The 14770-nt window shown below is 38.1% G+C and overlaps 1 long non-coding RNA gene and 1 pseudogene across 2 annotated transcripts; both read right to left on the reverse strand.

Moving 5' to 3' along the window:
* Nucleotides 1-502: 502 nt before the first annotated feature.
* LOC114298687 (cell division control protein 48 homolog C-like) lies at nucleotides 503-9943 on the reverse strand (annotated as a pseudogene). Its single transcript, XR_014342701.1, has 11 exons — nucleotides 8716-9943; nucleotides 7526-8137; nucleotides 6938-7090; nucleotides 6679-6795; nucleotides 6488-6592; nucleotides 5803-5868; nucleotides 5435-5499; nucleotides 5132-5333; nucleotides 4819-4884; nucleotides 982-1059; nucleotides 503-871 (listed from the first exon to the last, which is right to left on the reverse strand). The product of XR_014342701.1 is annotated as a cell division control protein 48 homolog C-like (transcript).
* A 703-nt stretch (nucleotides 9944-10646) lies between these two features.
* Nucleotides 10647-14770, reverse strand: LOC114298678 (uncharacterized). Its single transcript, XR_014342707.1, has 3 exons — nucleotides 14513-14770; nucleotides 13390-13507; nucleotides 10647-11274 (listed from the first exon to the last, which is right to left on the reverse strand). It is a non-coding gene; the product is annotated as an uncharacterized LOC114298678 (long non-coding RNA).

Here is a 14770-nt window from a genome sequence, read left to right on the forward strand (position 1 = left end):
TAACACGTTCCTTTTTTCTATTCCAACCATGACTTCAAACCCATATCAAATGAAGGCGAGACCAGAAATCAAGGGAGCATTAAACCTTTCATCAAATTTTGTAGGCAACCATTGGTGGACGACCGGGTAGATGATTGATAGAACATCCGAATGAATGACTACCTTGGCAAAATTTTGTTGAAAATTTGCTTTAAACCGGACGATTGGTCGGATAATCAACTAGATGACCAACCAGATTTAATGAAGCAATTAAAGCATAACATATCGGATCAAACTTTTACTCAAATTTTAATTTGAGTAAGCGTTGGAGATGCTCTTATACACCAATAATATTAAGCCAACTCCTTATCACATCATTGTAAGTGAATTTATAGATCTAAAAATGTGAATCTTTAACATAATAAATAAATGATTTACCACTAGCTATCCTTAAAAATAATAAAAAAATAATAAAAAAATGATATTTGACAAACCCAACGTTAGTTTAAATTACACTTAAAGCTTCTAATATCCCTCAGGGGAGGGGGGGCTGTATTTAAATCTTCAAGAGAAAATAACCAAAAAAATCTCAACTTCTATTTCATTTTTTTTCTAATTTATTTCCCTTCTACAAATTCAAAACCACAACACAACTTTAGTTAATACTAGGCGATCGCAATTGATCATGGTTAAGGAACCCTGGTTTTTCCCGAGTTGGGCTGCTGTCTTCCCTCTCAGATACCACAGGTTGAAAGAGTATCCACCAACTTGAAATGAATGATGGCATCTACAACGACAATGAAATCAGATCCAAACAATTGGAATCCTCCCACCCCATCTACTCTCATGCCGTTCTGAAGCTTTCTGACAAACGATGGTAGTAATGTTTTTGCTGCACCCCATACAAAACAGAGAGATTAGAAAGCCGAGAAAACGTGAGCTGTATAAGGGGACAACACACATGAGCATCAAGAAACAACTAAGCAAGGGTAACTCCCAAACCTTGTCTGAGACTGATGGAGAGATTTTTTTCAGTGCCTGCTCAAAATGTGTTTTCTTGATAGTCAATGAAATCGGATGATCAGTGTTAATATATTTTATGTTAGTGCTTTAGGCTTTAGATTAGTGCCTTTACTTTCGGTTAGTGGATCCACTTTTGGCATGATGATGTTTGTAATTTTCTCTCCTATATAACGGAGAGTGTACCTCTTTATTCATATAACATTCAATACACAACAAATTCAATATACTCATTTATTCACTTGCTCTCTCTCTATCAATTTATTTTTACATGGTATCAGAGCTATAAGATTTAGGCCTATACTCCTTTCTTTCCGGCGGGCAGCCGGCCGGCAACCTTGCCTTCGCTGCCCGCGGGAGTTTTTCAACACATATCACAAACACATACCTTTACTCTTCTTCACCACTCACCAATAGCTTTCCTCTCCAAATCGCAGTCATCTTCCTCGTCATCAATTTCCGGCGGCCACGGCCGGCAGTGATCCGGGTCTGGACGCTCTCACACTCGGAGATCCGACAAGGGATGGTAATCCCACCCGGGTGATCAAACCCGTATTCCTCCTCGCCTTCTACGCCGGCGCCACCGCCGCCTGGGAACAACAAGTCCGCCACTCCGCCACCCCCCGCCGCCCCCGCGGCTTCTCCATCCTCGTCACAGGCGCCGCCGGCTTCGTCGGCACCCACTCCTCCCTCGCGTTGCCAGAACGCGGCGACGGTGTCCTTGGCTTCGACAACTTCAATTCCTACTTTCGTCTCCCCCTTCCTCCGCTGCCTCCTAACAGTTGTGTGATGCTGGCTCGGTCTCACTGGCTCGACTATCACACACACACACACTGATGAGAGGAACAAGGCTCAGTTCGATGTCGATGCCATGAAGATCGTTTGGTCTAGTTCTCGTCATGCCTTCGAAGTCTCCGATCGCATTTCCAAGCTTGTCGCCGCCGATCCTGGCTTCCGTAAAGATAACAGACCTATGCTTGGCAGAAATGGGTTATTCAAAAAATACTCTTAGAAAAGCAGCTTCTGCTTGGAAAAGAATCATTGAATTCTCTCTCTCTCTCTTCCTTTTGCCCATTTGAAATCCCACTTCTCACTTCTCTTTTATTTTAATATTCCCATATTTTAATATTCCCCTATTGAAATCCCACTAACCTTTGTTTGCTATTCTGAGATAAAAAAAAAAAAAAAAAAAAGAAAAGAAAAAGAAAAAAAAAAAAAAAAAAAACAGAACGTTCCAGCTTTAAACAATGCACTAACCCACGTGATCCTACTAACCAATGCACTTTAAACTCTCTCTCCACTCCAGCACACTTATCATTTTGCCAACTTTCTATTCTTATTATTATTATTATTATTATACACAACACAACAACCCCACACCAACAGTCCACTTTTCCCATCTTTATTTTTATCAAACCCCTACCTTTAATTTTTATTTTATTTTCTATTTTTTTCCTTTCCATCATCGCTTGTTCCCACTTTCCACCCGCTTGCAGCACATGTATGGCCATTATCATATTACCATATGCTAGCAAAATCAACCCACATGACCCACTTACAACTCCTCATCGGATTTGCAGCATACATCACTTGGTCCTATTGATATATATATATATATAAATACATTTATAAAAGCTGGCCACAATCATCATGCTGACCATACACCATCCTATAAAATAATCATTCTCCACACACTCACAATTTGACCCATTCTTTTTATTATTATTATTTTTTTTTTATATATATATATATATTTTTTTTTCTCTTTCATCCCACCGTTTCATCATCCCCATGCTCCATTTAAACAAAAAAAAAAAAAACAAAACAAAAAAAAGCACCAAACATTTTACCAATTTGCTTTTATTCATCTCCGGAGTCAACCCCGATCACAATTTTACACACACACACACAAAAAAAAAAAAAAAAAAAAAACAAAAAAAAAAAACAAAAAAACACAAAAAAACACAAAAAAAAAAAAAAACAAAAAAAAAAAAAAAAAAAACAAAACAAAACACAAAAAATCACCCACAGGCGGGACTTTTTTCCTTCTCCCTTCTCTACTCTGCTGCCGGTCTTTTCTTCTTGCCTCCGTCCTGGGCGGCCCTTGCCGGTGTTGCTTCCGTGTTTCCCACTCCACTGGGCATGACCACTATTCTTTGCTCCTCCACTGCAGCATATGGCGGCCCTCCAAATCGGAACATCACGGTGGCCTTCCGCTTCAGCTCCTTGTTTTCTGCCCTTAGCACGCTCATCTCTGCTCGCGCATCCTTATACATGCGTTGGAGCAGAGCCAGCTGGGAGTTTAACTGCTGCACCTTATTTGTCCTACTCTGTAGCCGGTGCGACAGATTTGTGACCGCCGTCATGGACTCCACACATGCCTTCAACGTATACTGATTGGCCTCCACATCCGACTGCACCGCCATTTTTTGCTCCACAGACCGCATCGGAAAGTTCAGCGGAGCAAACCCAGCAGTGTTTGGTTGAGGTTCACTGGCCACCGCACCAGTTCTCTCTCCTGTGGACTCGTTGAGGTCGGGAAAGAGGGTAAGCAGCCCGCGGGAAGACGAAGCCATTTTTTCTGGGCAACAGAGTGTTATAGAGAGTGTTACAGAGTCTCTTCTCAGCAAAACCTTCTCAGCAAAACGAAGAGTTTTTCAGAGGTTTTTCGCCAATTGTTTGTCTTCGCCTCTGCCTCAGCTCTGTCTTGGTTAAATAGCCGAGGCAGCCACGCGCATCGCGCGCCTCTTCTCGTCGACAAACTGGCACGCCTTTTCATGGCACGCCTTTTGATGCATTCGGGCCCGCCTTTTGATGGCACGACTTTTGAGGGCTCGATATCTACATCCATGTATATTTTTTGGGCAGCCTATATACACACTCACACAGTGTCTTCTACACCGGTCCGACATGACCCCATAAACTGTCTTCTACAATGGTCCGACATGACCCCGTAAACTGTCTTCTACAACGGTCCGACATGACCCCATAAACTGTCTTCTACAACGGTCCGACATGACCCCGTAAACTGTCCTGCTACATCGGTCCGACATGACCCCGTAAACTGTCCTGCTACAACGGTTTATACACAGTATCATGGCGCACTCCCTAAGTCGCCCCCTTGGTGCACCACCACAATGTCTTCTACAACGGTCCGACATGACCCCATAAACTGTCCCGACATTGATTCCGGTCAGCTTCTACACCGGTCCGACATGACCCCATAAACTGTCTTCTACAATGGTCCGACATGACCCCGTAAACTGTCTTCTACAACGGTCCGACATGACCCCATAAACTGTCTTCTACAACGGTCCGACATGACCCCGTAAACTGTCCTGCTACATCGGTCCGACATGACCCCGTAAACTGTCCTGCTACAACGGTCCGACATGACCCCGTAAACTGTCTTCTACATCTGACACGACCACACAGTGTCTGCTTCAACGGTCCGACATGACCCCGTAAACTGTCTTCTACAACGGTCTGACACAACCATACAGTGTCTCCTATCCCATTTTTAATTTTTATTTATCAGTTTATTTTTCTGTTTTGTTACTCTCTCCAAACTCAAGTTGGTTAGTACCTATCCTCCTTGAGTTTGAGGGGGGCTGTTAATATATTTTATGTTAGTGCTTTAGGCTTTAGATTAGTGCCTTTACTTTCGGTTAGTGGATCCACTTTTGGCATGATGATGTTTGTAATTTTCTCTCCTATATAACGGAGAGTGTACCTCTTTATTCATATAACATTCAATACACAACAAATTCAATATACTCATTTATTCACTTGCTCTCTCTCTATCAATTTATTTTTACAATCAGCATCTGAACTGCTTTGGGCCGTCAGTTTCTCTTCGAGTGCAGCCATGGCTGCTTCATTCATCTAGCATTGACAAAAACAGAAATTGAGCAGTCAGGAAAAGCCCAACCACGAGCCACACTTGGCACAAGCATTCACATGCACAATGGCAGAGTTGAGTGCACAGACGCAAGTGAGAATGGTTTTAAACAAGTATCTGGATACATACCGGGAGACCAAACTTCCATTACATATAGTATTGATATTTAAAACCAAGAGGAGGTAGCATTTCTCGAAAACAAAATATGAAATTAACACAATATAGTTGAACCAGTGCAGAAAGATCAGCTTCGCTAAGGTTTTCGCAAGCTTCATCACTCCCAATAGCAATTAAATCCACACTAGCATCTATAGGCTTCTTCCTAGCAAGAGCTTTTAAGATCAACCCACGTTCATCTGGACTGGGCAGAGGGACATAAAGGAGTTTGCCAAACCTTCCAGGCTGTAACACAGCACAGTCCATCACGTCAGGTCTAGTATGCAGTTTGGCAAGATCAAATATGATAACTTGGTAGACAAAAGACAATAGTATTTTGCTATCAGAGCAAACTTCAAGAAAAAGAACTGAGATCACCTGTTTGTGGCACCAATGACGTAAACACCATGTCGCTGATCTGCACCGTCTAGCTCTGTCAGTAGCTGCATAATAAGAAATGAATTCATTGTCAAATCCATAATCTAATAATAAAGTTTTGATAAAGGAAGCATTAGGGTGTGACTCAGTCCCTTAGTGTTGGTGCAATTCTCATTTTGTGACACAAAACCCATTCACAAACCAAGCAAACCAATCCTTGTGACATTTGTTTCGGTGTGGTTTGTGTGGTTCGTTGGTTCTCGTTCGGAAAGTTTTCTTCCCCAACTCATTATGCATTTCATTAAAGACATAAGATGAGTAGGTGAGCATAAGTGAATTCAGATACCGAATAGGTAAATTTGTTAGACCTGGTTCAAAAGCCACTCAACAACCCAGCCCCCTTCCTTTCTACGCTTTGTAGTCAAAGCATCCACCTGCAGATGTTGAAGTGACAGATGAGCACAAGTTAAAAACTCTGACAGTAATGACTGATACAAAGACCAATTCTATAAGTATATAACTGTCAACCAAACCCATTAAGGATTTTGGCTAAAATAAAACAACTCATCTGAACATGTGAAGTTCAACTAGCAGCAAGCCCTGTCCAGCCCATGTTTTATAACAGAGTGCAGATCATTATTGGACCATTTTTTTTTTTTTTTTTAAATACAAGACTTCATTGTTAAACTGAAAAGGGCAGTCTATATACAATTACACTATTATATAGTTGGCTTAAATTTTAGTCCTATGAAATATAAATGGAGACCAAGAAGGGAAAAAAAATCCCAAGAGAGAGATGAATGAATAAAAAATTTACATAAAGTGCTTGTGATGTGAATGGCTCTGTCCTTTCTGCATTGATAGGAGTATGGAATTGTCGTTCTTCCCTATCTTGCAATCATGGCCAAAAGTAGATGTAAAGTTTGATGAAGAAGGGAGGTCCATGATTCCATAATTATCTAAATGCATCATTGTTATGTTGAAAGAGGTCCATATTTTCATAATTTAAGTCAGAAATATTGGGGATAGTACCAACAGTAACAAGCCACTTACCTCATCAAAGAAAAGTATGCACGGGACACATGTTCTTGCTCGGCTGAATATTGTCCTAACAGCCAACTCGCTTTCACCAACATATTTATTCAGAAGTTCAAGGCCCTTTACCGGTGAACATAATTTAGAAATTACAGTTGAAATTAGCATGTTTAAACAAAAGATTGGATAGTGAAAATAAAGCGACAAACCTTGATATGAATGAAATTGGCTCCAGCCTCATTGGCAACAGCCTTAGCAATCAATGTTTTCCCACAGCCTGGAGGTCCATAAAGCAAAAATCCTGTCTCTAGATCTACCCTGAATCCCTAAAAATGCCAGCTAAATCTAAGAACACAAACTTTATGATGTCAAAAACATAGGATGACTCTCTACTCTACCCTTATGTTGGTTTCCCTCTGCACCATCTTGACGGTGATTTATAATTTGACATTTAAATGTAACAATTACCTCATAATCCCTGGGATATTTTATACGCCTAACTATGTAACGGTCAAACTCCTTCCTTAACAAATGGAGCCCTCTGACATCTTCCCATTTAACATTAGGAATGGCAGAAAATCCTTCTCTTCTTGAAGAGGGTTGAACCATTTTAGTTGCTTCCTGCAGGTAACATGGTTTTGTGATGGCCATCATTTTATCAGTAAATCAATCACAAAATAACTCATTCAAAATTTAAAACAAAAATTATTTTTAAGTATAGACAACAAAATAAGTAGTCAATCTCAATTTCAGATATGAAAAATGCTACATCATAAAACCATTATACAGCATCCAGCAATTCTACATGTTCAATTACATGCACATTCAGACTACAGGAATTTCCCATTGAAGCACAAAAGGGAACTGTTAAATCATTAAACTCAACTAAAATTTAGATCGCTGAAGTATCATGAAGAAAATGAAGATACTTCTTCCAAAGGATGATACTGATAAGACAAACATGTATTGAGAAGAAGCAACATCAAAATTAAAAGTATGTTGCATTTTCGAAATATTAATAACATTCGATAGCATTCATTCAAAAAATCCAGATACCTCAGCCATAGTGATGCTAAGATTTTCCATCTCTTCAGGCAACCATGGATGCCTCCACCAGTCTTCAGTATGATCCACATCTATAGGTTCTCCAAATAGATCAGACTTTCTTCTGTCAATAATTCTCTTCATAGCAAGGTTACCAGCCTTGTTAGCTAGAGTCACCAAGTCAGCCCCAACAAACCCTGGCGTGGACTTGGCTATTTTCACAAGATCAAAAGCATCCTCAAGTCTAAGATTGCGTGTTAGAGCAAAAAGAATCTCAACCCTTGCATTTTCATCTGGAACACCTAAGACAATCTCACGATCAAATCGTCCAGGCCTCCTTAATGCAGGATCAACCGCATCAGGCCTATTGGTAGCTTCAATCACAAGAACATAGCCTGGTCTGCAATCAGAACTTTCTACATTTGTGTTTGCATCAGCTGGTTGTACAAGCCTGTGTGATTCATCCATGCAAGTCATCAACTGTGTCACAATCCTTCTCTCCATCTCCTTATGTAGATTTCTCTCGTTTTGAAGCAATTGCAGCAATCTCGTTAATGAATACAATAGATGGTGCTGTTTTATGTGCTTTCATAAAAAGATCCCGAATGTTTTCTTCCGATACACCTGAAATATTTACCACAAAAAATACGATAATTATAAGCATTAGAAAGCTTCTCCATCACAAAGCTGAGCCCAGGGAAGCAAGAAGACCAGTAAATGGTTTCTTGGAGCCAGCAATATGCAACAATTTCCATCTCATGAAAACTTGATTTGATAAAAGTTTGATGAAAGGATTGGATCTCATTTTCAAAAAAAAAATTCATCAAATTTAAATTTGACGAAGGATTTGATAAAGGATTGGAGATAGATACTCTTACCTCTTTTATTCATCAATTGGTTAAAAAATTGGTTAAAACTTAAAAGCTTAATCTCATATGGGATGCTCCATTAGTTTTTTTTAATCAAAATTAACTAACAAAAAACTTGATTGGTGAAAAAATTGAATGCACCAATCCTTACTCTGTCAAAATTTTCATCAAAATCCTTTTCAGAAACTCCAACCTTATCCTAGAGCTTTTTCATCAAATTTGGTGAAAAACTTGTTTTTGCCTGGATTTCATGAAATTTTTTGGTGAAACTAATCAAACTAAACCAAGTAGAAAAATATTTATATATTATCGAATAGAAACACTAATTAATACCTGAAACACCAGAGACCAATTTCTTATAGAATGGAACACCAGTCCCATTAGCAATGGCATGAGCAAGCTTCGTCTTTCCACAACCTGGCGGACCGTGCAACAAAATCCCCGCCATCGGCCTCAATCCGAGCCACCTCGGTAATTGCGGATGATACAATGGAACTATCACCTCCATCTTCAATTCCTCCACAACTCCACTTATCCCACCCAAATCCCTGAATCTTGGCCCATCCTTTTCTTTCACCTCTTCACCACCACTACCATCGCCATTGCCATCACCATTCAAACCTTTTCAAATCTTTTCATATCTCCTTCAAGCAAATCAACCTTATCATCAGCCTTATTGTTAACAACCAATTCCACCTCCACATTCTCCTTCAATTTTTCAGCATCCTTCGATTCACTATAACTCGCACGAAGCATCGACTTCATCAAATCGAACTCTGGCTCCAATTTTTCACCGTAAATCGCGTCTTCCGATGTCGACACTGCACCGCCTGCCGATTCTGATTCCAATTCAGACGAAGAACTCGACTGATCGATGATACCAATTCGCTTCCTTCGAATGTGTTGATTTTCCAATCGCTGCAACCTCTCCTCACTCGCGTCGATTCTCTTCACCTTCTTACGAGTAGATTCATCTTCATCAACATCATCTTCTTCTTCTTCTTCTTCTTCTTCTTCTTCGTCGTCGTCGTCGAAGACGAAGTTTGATGTGGACGGACGACCTTGATTGCTTAATGTAATGCTCGTCGATTTGATATGTTCTAGGGTTTTTTGAACGATAGTTGTGAAAGGTTGGAGCTTTTAACGACTGTATCCTGGGAAGTTCAAGCAGAGGTGGCTGACGATTTCGTCGACGGTGGCGTATTTGTGCCTGTTGCAGGACTCGATGTGCCGGCGGAGGACTCGTTCGAAGTCCGTCGACGGCGGCGATCCACCGCCTCTTCTTCTCCTTCCCATTTTTATCTCTCTCTAGGGTTCAGAGCTCAGTTGAAGGGCAGGGAGAGAGAGAGAGAACGAGAAGGGTTTTGACTGAGTTATGAGTTTCGGAACTTGGGCGAGTCAACTCAGTGCTGTAGGCTGCGAGGCTGGTTCGGAGATTACATGGGTTAGACAGCTTGAGCCCGTATTTTAATTATAAGGCCTAAGATGGGCCTATAGGCCCGTAGGGTTGTACTTTAAAATTTTTGCAGGAATTGGAAATTATATAACTAGTCATTTGCATTTTTATAATTTTATAATTTACAATTCTCTGAAAAAAAATAGATCCGTTTGTAATTGTGTACTAAACAAGAAGTCCTCCATCTATTAGATCGAAACTATTATAAAACTATTGTCTAAAATATAAGAGAAAAAGTGAGAGAAAATAATTACATGTCTCTTTATAATTGAAATGACACACCACGTATGATATAAGTTAAACCTACGTAAAAAAATTAAAATTTTTCGCATTAGACATTTAAAGATTGGGATTGAGTCTCAGAAATCTTCCCCTATCTCTGTTTTTGACAATGTATGATAAATTATATTTTCGATTGTTATTTGAATTTTATTTTGTTTCCACATCTTCTAATAGTAAACAAGTACATAAAATCTTTATACTTCAATTCATGTTTTAATATAGTCTTCCTCTCACTCACTGTTAAATACAAATTTGGATAAAAAGTATGTGTAGGTCACAAGAGTCTGTTTTGGAGACAATGGAGTAAAAAAATTATAAAACAAATTACACATTTTTACCTTTAATTATAAATAAATAAAAAAATCACTCAAATTTCTCATGGAGACCCCCTGTAATAATTATGATTCAATCCTTTTAGTTTCTCTTGTTTCAATTTTCACTCAAATTTTAAAACAACTTATATTTGGAAAATTTATTTTAAAATAACATGAATTGGAAAATAACTCCCCACACACAAGAGTTCACATTTATAGAAGATCATGAATGCATATATGTGTTCCTTCATTTCATTGATCAAGGATCTGCAAAAGACTACAACAGGACCAAAGGGACTTTCACCTTTGAAAGGGTTACTAAAAACACTTCAAAAGGAAACACAAAGATCCTAACTTGAGCTTTGGAAAGGAAAAAAAAATAAAAAATCAATCAAGAAAAACTTTAACATCAATACCATTGTTAATGAGAGACTGAACAATAGCTCTTATCTTCCCTTCAAACTTATCCCTCTCCCTCGGAGTATACGAAGCTGTGTAGACATCTGCTTCTTGTGCTCTCTCTGCTAAAATCCGTCGTACGGCCAAACACGCCGGTATATCTGATCGCGACTTGAGTGCGGCTTTGATGTCTTTGGAGTTGGTACCAGCAACCGCAACTTGCTTGCTCGTCACCCTGTGAGTGAACGAGACCAAAACGGAGCGTTTAGATATGAACACGTCAAGCATAAATGTCTCCATGTAAGCTATTGTACGTTGTTTGAAGGATACGTGCTTGTCTGTATTCTTCGACTTCTTCTCCTTCTGGTATGTGTATGGTCGGCTATTGTCATCGTCGAGATAATCCTCTACCCCAAAAAAGCTTCTTGGTCCCAAAGAAGGCTGTGAAATTATAAAATGGGTTAAAGATATAAAAAGGGACAAATACATCAAAGTCAGATTTTGAACAAGAAAACTTCAAATTCTTTCACAACAAATTGTACAAGTTTTAGAGCCTGTAAGATTTTTGTTTTATTGATGATAAGGTAAATTACACTAATCACCCTTGTCGTTTGAAAAAAATAAAAATAAAATAAGCTCAACAAGTTTATCATAATTACATTAAACACTCTTTTAGTAAGGCTAAAACAAGCATAACTAATGCAGTTGGTGTGTAAACACATGAATAATCAGTGACAAAATATAGTGTAAATGTTATGATATTATCATATCTCATGTGACACGATACAGACATGCAGACATGTAAATTTTCAAAAAAATGTAGGGCACGGCACGTTAAGGACACGTTCAAAATATATTTTTTTATTATATGTATATTTTTAAATGTTTAATATATATTTCATGTCAAATATTTAATTTTATCAAATTTATCAACCTTAGATATGCTATTTTAGTAAAAAAATAAAAAAATAATAATTTTTATTGAAAAAAATAGTACTCAGCATGTCCCTAACGTGTCCCTAGCGTGTCCTCAACGTGTCCCATGCGTGTTCTCAGCATGTATCCGCAGTGTGTCCAAAGTGTTCCAGCGTATCTAACTCTTTCCAGCGTGTCTGACACTTGTCCAGAGCGTATCCATGTCCAACATGTGTAGGATGCCTGTACATGACCTCTAGAAAGGTGTCTATGCTTCATAAATCATATCATAATATCAATTTTTTTTTTCAACTACACGAATTACTAATTACTGATGAAAAGTGTTGCATGAATGAAATTCATAGGGATATAGTGTAATTATGCCAAACTTGTGGGGGGCTTGGCATATTTTTCAAACCTCAAGGGAGGTCAATGTAATTTATCCTTGATAATAAAATCATTTTACCTTTGACTACAACTTGGGTGCCAAAATCACTGCCCTCAGTTGTCTTGGTTTTAAGTTGTCATATTAAAATTTCAGAGCAAGAGTGGAGATTTCAGAAGCAAGTTAAATCAATCAAGAAGTTGTAAGTGACTAGAACAAGAGTGCTTTAACAATTTTAAGAACATAAAAAACCTAAAAAATAGCGGAGATGCTTCAACCGAGTAAAAGCAAACCAATTCACTCCTCAACAATAACAAGCGCTTTTTGAGGGGGAAAATGGACCACTACGACACCAACCTTTTCAAATTTGCATAGCTATTTGAAATGCAAGCCAGACTTCTAGCTGTTGCATCTCAAATCTATTATGCTACAATAAATCTTCATTCAACATAGTTATAACATGATTCTTAGATGTTTTCCTGGAGTGTCAAGTTCAATGAACTATAATCAACATGAAAATGAGTAGCTAACAAAATCTTTCAAAACTCACAATGATTTTAACTATTATATTAAGTCATAAGCAAGACGTAGCTAAATTGGCTGAGGATCTCAACTTTGTTGATGTAAAATGGCATCCTATTCACACGGCTTACCTTGCAGTTTCTCGGATGTGAATATTAACAATGTTTTATACGGTTAATTAAGATTTTCAGGCCATATTTCATATTATAAGGACTGGATTCACTTTCTAGACTCGTATTTGCCACACTACTTGATTTGATCATTATAACAAATTACTCATTATCCACAACAGTTCTTTCAGATCCCAAAAAATTCATTGGCATGTTGTTCTCTTCACCTCGCCAATGTTTCCTTGGTTCTAAGGTTGGCAATAGCAATACATTACGAAAAGAGAAAAGCACAATAGCGTCTATACTGTGTCCAAAAACAATGGCAAGAATGAACACTGCGAAGGACTCAATAGCAGTAACATCAAATTATTGGAAATCAAGCTAAAAAAAAAAAAAAATTGTTGAACATAGCTAAACACACAATTCAAACTAACATAAAAATGGCAACTTTTGCCCCCCAAAAAACATAACAGACATAAAATTTACTAATTGAAAGATTGCTACTGCTGCATTAATAGTCAGCTTTAGGGTGCCAAAAAAAATTATCATGATCCATATTCTATAGAAAGTTGATTCAAGAGAAAAATATATCCCGTACCCTCAAAACAAAATTCAAGAGTGTACTTGGCCACAGTGAATACCTCTTGTTTGTGAATACAAACAAAGCCTAATTTTATCACCTCTATGAGCACATAACTTGTGATATGCTTGCTTCAACATGGTTCCAAACACCAAACTCCTGCTAGAAAACAAACAACATTTCCATTAGTCACACTACAATTTCAACAGGAAATTATGATTCCAATATGTGCATCAACATACACTGTTATAAGACCAAGCTTTTTAGACACTACAATTTCAATGGGAAATTATGATTCAACAGACACCTACGCTATGTTTGGATTGAGTGATTTGGAGAGAAAAGAAAAGAAACGGAGTGATATGTATTTCTCCTATTTATTTGGATAATCTAAGTAGAGAGAAATGGGAAGAAATGGAGAGAAACTCATTTCTCTTATAAGCCTCATTTTCAACCTTCCCAAAAGTGGAGAGATTGGGAGAGAAAAGAAACCATTATTTTTATAATACCAATTTTGTCCCTATAAAAATAAAAGAAATAAAATGATTGAAAATATAAAAAGGTTATTTTGATAATATAACATAAAATAATTTCTATTCTTTTCTCTTAATGAAATCTAACCAAACAAGAATGAGAGAAATCACAATCATTTCTTTTCTTTTATTTCTTCTTTATCCAAACAAAAAAGAGAGAAATCACAATCATTTCTTTTCTTTTCTTTTCTTTTCTCTTATTACTTTATTACTTAAGTCATCATTTCTTTTCTTTTCTCTCCTAGGTTTCCAAACATAGTGCTAATAATAATATACTAAAAATCCCAGGGTCCAAAATTACTTCTTTTTGACATTTATTCGAACACAAAAGAGACATTGTAGTTCCATTTTCTGTTTCTATACTAGTTCATTTACATTGGCAAATTCGGCACAAATTAAAATTCCAAACTTTATGCCTCAGATTTGCTGATAAGCAAGCAATCATCAAACAACAAACGAATTGGGTCAACCCAGTCAGCTAAAAGAATATAAAAAAAACTCATTAACCGAGTAACAAAACACCCATTAGTTTTCCATAATCACATCCATATATAAAGAAACGACTGAATCGATTAGGTATATTGGGTCTGACCCAATATGGGTCGAAGTCTGTTTGATCACAGGAAAAGCTTACCTGGTTCGATTGTGAAGTGTAAACAATGACACAAGTTTCGGCGACTAACGGTGACGAAACGGAGTGGAAGTTTAGTCCAGTTTCGGGCGGCGAAGAAGGGTGGTGCTGTCGAGGTAAAGTGCCTGAGAATGCCATCGGCGAGTGACCGCGGACTCTACGGTACGCTCCGTGGATGGTGTATGCCTGGTTATTTTCTCAGGAACCAAACAAACACCCGATTCTCAAAGCCTAAACCCTTCGAATATTAAGATTTTGGAA

Source organism: Camellia sinensis, chromosome 10, assembly GCF_055761805.1.
Source record: "Camellia sinensis isolate YWXY chromosome 10, ASM5576180v1, whole genome shotgun sequence".
Taxonomy (NCBI): Eukaryota; Viridiplantae; Streptophyta; class Magnoliopsida; order Ericales; family Theaceae; genus Camellia; species Camellia sinensis.